The 5,776-nt window shown below is 38.0% G+C and overlaps 1 long non-coding RNA gene across 1 annotated transcript in view; it reads right to left on the bottom strand.

Moving 5' to 3' along the window:
• Positions 1–5,776, bottom strand: part of LOC117282651 — a 320,533-nt gene that overhangs the window by 32,539 nt on the left and 282,218 nt on the right. The gene's annotated exons all lie outside the window — the stretch shown is intronic.

The following is a 5,776-nucleotide window of genomic DNA, read 5'->3' as shown; positions in this document are numbered from 1 at the left end:
AATTATTTTTCTGTATATACTCGTCCTAACTTTGTAATTGGCCACTGTGCTGTTAAGTTATTGCACGTAAATAAACATGAATTGGATTGAATTATTATTGCTAGTGGGGTGCGACTGAGTGCCTTGTACTGCGGCCACTTCTGGCCTATTGTACCAGCCCCAGATGATAGGTGAGGTTGATTGTGGAGCAATTTGTGGGATGAAGATTGGCAGGGGAAACCGAAGTACTCGGAGAAAACCTGCCCAGGGCCACTTTGTCCACCACAAATCCCACTTGACCAGACACGGGATCGAACCCGGGCCGCCGCGGTGGGAAGCCAGCGACAAACCGCTTGAGCTATGGCGCGACCCCAGTTACAGCTAAGTAGCTCTCTGTGTGTTTTCAGCAAGGTAAATATGTTTTACTGCGAAAGAAACAGCTATTTACAGGGAATGGTTTCGTTAAATAAAAAACCGGAACAGGAAATGCTGATATGTCTTTACGAAAATTTTAGAATAGAGATTTGAATCTGGTTGTAGCATCCGGAGGGTTAACACGATTCGTTACTAAGAGAATAACCACGCGTGAGATAAGAAGCATTATATACATACATATTCGCTTCCTCCTCACACAAATTACGACCTTCGACTCCAATTTCAAGAAGTTGGACATGTCTCATGTTCCTTTCTGTGTAATTGCTTGCTTTATCATAGTTTCACGCACTGAAAGTCGTTTCTTTGAAATAGTTTTCTTCTCTCATGAAAAATAGTTCCACTTAGGAACACTGCAGAGAATGCAGAGCTAATTCCTCAGTAGGCATAACTACGTTAAGGAAGTAAGGCAAGGAAGAGAGTACAGTTTTCTACATATCTCATGGTTTCCGTCTAGTTGGTTAGGACGAGATGTACTGAGCGGCCATGTTCCATTTTCATGTGGATCTAAAGGGTTGTCACTTCCACTATTCAACTGAGTCCATGGAGTGGAATTCATACCGAGAATCCGACAGTCCTTCATATGGTCAAGATACTCCACGCTTTCTATGAAATCCGAATTTTCATTACCGTACTCATTAAAGCCCGCTGAGTCAGATGAACCCAGTCAACACCCTCACACATTATTTCATTAAGTTCCATTTTAATATCATTCTTACGTCTATATCCAGGCCTTCGAAGTAGTATTTTACTTTCAGGCTTCCTGATAAGACTTTTTTATCTGGTTATCTGCACTAAAGTAGATGCTACATGAGCAGCCAATTTAATTCTCCTGCCTTGCAATATTTAATGAAGGGTAAAAATTATAAAGTTCCCCACTGTGTAATTTTCTCCACCTTATTATTGCTTTATATTGATTACATTCCCTTCTATTTTTAAAAATCTCTACATTTCCCATACACTCGTAGGCCATTTACTCTTCCTGATAAATTTGCTTCCTTCTGCTTCTCACCAGCAGAAATTTCATGGGCACAAGTAAGAAACGGTTTCTTATTTCAGTGCTTTGTTCCGGGAACATCTATCAGGATGGACAATTACATAGTATTTGGATGCTCTAAGATTCATTGTAATATTATTCTCCCGCCTTCTGGCTTTCCCATCATAATCCTATGCGCGATCCTCTTATCCCCATTCGTGCTACATATCCTGCCTATATCATCCTCCTTGTCTTGATAATTCTAATTATACTTGGAGAAGTGTAAAACCGTGAAGTTCACAGTTATGCAGTTTNACTTGGAAGACCTAGAAGTTCAGAACTAGCTTCGTGGAGCTCAGCCCTTATTGAGAAGACGCTAGTTGTGCAGCTATCCAAGAATTACCAGCATTTTATAGAACCCGAAGGTTCATGACCGTGTTCACAAGAGCCCTCCACCGGTCCCAATCCTGAGACAGAACATCTAGTCGATATCACCACATTCCATCTCTCTAAGATTCATTGTAATATTATTCTCCCGCCTTCTGGCTTTCCCATCATAATCCTATACGCGATTCTCTTATCCCCATTCGTGCTACATATCCTGCCTATATCATCCTCCTTGTCTTGATAATTCTAATTATACTTGGAGAAGTGTAAAACCGTGAAGTTCACAGTTATGCAGTTTTCTCAATTTCCTATCACTTCGTCCCTCTTCGGTACAAATCTCCTCAGCACTCTGTTCTCAAACACCCTTAGTCTATGTTCCTTCTTTGATGTCACAAACAAAGTCTCACTCCCATACAGAACCACAGGCAAAATTGTAATTTTATATATTTTAATTTTTACGTCTTTAAACAGCAGACGAGAAGACAAAGGGTTCTGGACTGAATGTTAGCAAGCATTACACGAATTCAGTCTCCTCTTAATTTCCTCCCAAATAAAATTTTGATTTGTTATTGTCGTTCCCAATTATTTGAACTATGCCACATTTTCGACACGTCTTTTAGCTACATTTATGTCATGATTTTGCCCTATATTGTGACGAAGAGAGAGCAACATGTACTTATTTTTCTCTGCGTTTGCTTCTAGACCATCCTCCTTACTAGCGTCAATTAAATCTTATGTGTTTTTCTTTATGGTATCTATATTATCACCCAGTAGATTCATATCATCGGCATAGACCAACAGCTGATGTGTCTCGTTTAATTTCAGTCCCACCTGATTTCCCTGGACCTTCCTAATGGCATACTGTAAAGTAAAGTTGAAAAGCAATACTGAAATACTCATAGATCATAAATAAATAAATTTTAATAATTAGAACTGGTTGAGGATAAAATTCAGTTGTGGGGTTCTTTATATTGGTGTCGATTAACATTCGGACTCTATAACGATAAATTTCCTAACCCTAGTCACTCCACCTTACACAATTCTGTGAAATTTATGTTTTCTAATACACCTGGCGATGACGAAAAGGAAGAAAATGATTACGTCGAAGAAGAAGAAGAATAAGACAACGACAATTTCGACACCTCGTCTCTGTCTGCTTGACTGCGTTTCTCTCACACGCCACGTTTGCCTAGGTTGCAAGTCCTCCCTACAGAGCGCGACAGCAGTTTGCTAAACTCAGTTAATATTGAGAACAATGCAGGTATCCACACACTACAGAGGCGGAGCGGCTCCCCACACATGATCAAGCCCTCTTCTGTGTGCACCAATATTTCAATTGAAATATAATTTATATTATAGAAGAATCACGAACTGCTGGTTTCTTTCATTGATTTTAATCCATCTTATTAAAATGTATTTAATTTCGTTGTTGTGTCGACGCCCCCAGAACCTCGATGTTATAACACAGCGGGATACTAAAGTCAAAAAGTAAATATAAAAATAATTAACATGTAGAGAAATTGCATAGCATATTTCTTTTAGCAACTGCTCAAATATTATATACCAGAAACCATAAGTCTCCCAAAGTTAAGCGACATACATAATGAAGAAATGGGAAATTTACATATATTTTGTTTACGTATAACTTAAGGACCGTTATTTTAATACTTAATTTTCTGTATAGAACGTCCGCATCTATTATATGGATTACTAAATAAATAACTCTATGGGGAAGAATCTTTTTGGGGACCTGACAATCATTCAGCTACTCAGCTTTCAGGAAACATCCTTAAATGTTTTAATTTTGTAACATTTTCAAACGATCTCCTACCTACCATCATGTAACAGTTTTGCCTTCTCTTTGGTAAAAGAACAAGAACACATATATACTCACTTTCATTTGCATTTATATCTAGATCAACATCCTTACTCGCTTCTGATATGGTGTGTGTTTTTTAAATACACCGGTTCCCAACCTGAGCTCATTAGCCACTTTATGACTCCCCGAGTTATTTTCAATATTTGAATATCCTCCAGCGAAAATTACATTGGTTATCATTCTTTACAATAATTAACATACATCCTCTGACATTTAAACAATGAATTGTTACAAACAAACTTAATAAAATTTGTAAGATTTGAGGCTTTCACGGCGGTGACTATGAAGAAAGCAGTCTTCTGGGATTTGGCACCGTGTATATGTGGTGTTACCGACGTTCCTCCGAAACCTCTCTTTTTCTTCAATTTGCAACAGCGACCACTGCCTAGTTCATCACCAAGAACAGAGACAAAGCACAGTTCTTTCGCTCGCAACTTTACTAAGCATAACAGTTGGCGGATAAGTGATTTGGCCTTCACAAACAAAATACATTCTGACGGACACTTAATAAATTTAAGTAATAGCCACTCTTTTCCACATTACCTTCATGAACTCCATTATTTCCATGTACACTTCACAATCTTCCCTTTTACTAACAAGCAGCCGCCTCTTTATTCTCAATGACTAACGAACTCGAGAAAAGGATTCCCACTGCTATCTACAGTTTCCACCGATATTTCCTCCACCCATCCACTCCTATATACTGTATATTAAATCAGGATGACACGGAGTATGTGCACTACCAACAGCGGAGACTTGTTTGTGGCAACTCACTGAAGCCTGACGGTCAATCCCGTAACTGTCAATTTCTAATCATCTCAACAGCAAAAACTGGGAGGAAGTATTGTTAAAACATATTCAGGCTGAGATAGACCTCGAAGGATTCTGACGATGGTGCATACTGTACTTCTTTTGGCTTATTTTGGACTTCACCCATCGTCTGGTATGTAAAAGACAAAAAGACAAAAAAACCAATCAGTGATTGAGACTAGCTCTTTCTAAGGGGCCCAACTGAGTAGGTTTATCCTTCCCTATCCACTTGAAGACGGAGACAGATCCAGTCTCCGAAACGTTGTGTTTTTTTTTTGTGTTTTTGTCTTTTACATACCAGACGATGGGTGAAGTCCAAAATAAGCCAAAAGAAGTACTATATTCATGCTGGTTTTGATGTTCATTTATTGTATGAGTTTACACAAATATGCTGAAGAAAGAACTTAACGGTATACATTCTATATATAGCTGTCTAATGAGTGAATTAAATATGACATGAACATTCTTACTGCATACGTGTGTATACACATACGAGTACACACAAACAAATATATAAGTAAATATATCATAGTGTTAAATATTAATCACACCGAAAAATGTTTTTGTAGAAGTCAGAAATCCTATCGTATATATGAGTGAGAGTGGTATTTACGTCACTGTCAGCAATGCACCTTTCCTTAGAATTTAACAGACTAAATTTCATATAAACTTACACTCGCCATGGACCCGTTCAGATCGAAAAGATACTTGACAGACAATTTAAAAACCGTAAGTCTGAAATTAATCCAAATAATATTTAATTATTCGGTCTTTCCCTCAAAAAAAAAAAGATAAATGCCTCTCTTTTCCAAAGAGTAATTAGTTAATGCTGATTATTGAAATAAACGTTATTTATTCTGAGAATCCCATGAAACACATAATACAAAGTAAATGCAAAATTCACAGTCTTTATGTTTAAGAAGGTGGTACCAATGGCAGCATCGTTGCTTTAATTGGTTACTGTGGACCTCGCACACTAAAGTACTTAGAAATTATTTTCGTAGCTTGCAGGATGACACCCTGGGATGGAGAGACGGGCACACTGAGAGCACTTATTTAGATCCATGCACTTGGTTCAAATAATATATAACCGAAGGTGACTCTTATCTGACCTAGCTACATTTCATCCGTAACTCTCCTGTGACTTCGAATAAGGTAAGTTACAAGTATCAGTCACTATAATGACAACAGATTGTTGAAGAAGGGAGCAGAAACGTTATGTACGTGTAAATTTCATATACGTCACACCTCATAATTTACAATAAAATATGATGCAATGAGTCAACGCCGTCACGGTAGCCGAGCGGTCTAAG

Source organism: Cryptotermes secundus, unplaced genomic scaffold, assembly GCF_002891405.2.
Source record: "Cryptotermes secundus unplaced genomic scaffold, Csec_1.0 scaffold13, whole genome shotgun sequence".
In the NCBI taxonomy this organism is placed as follows: Eukaryota; Metazoa; Arthropoda; class Insecta; order Blattodea; family Kalotermitidae; genus Cryptotermes; species Cryptotermes secundus.
Note: the sequence above shows the minus strand (reverse complement) of the source record. Positions and strands in the feature narration are given on the sequence as shown.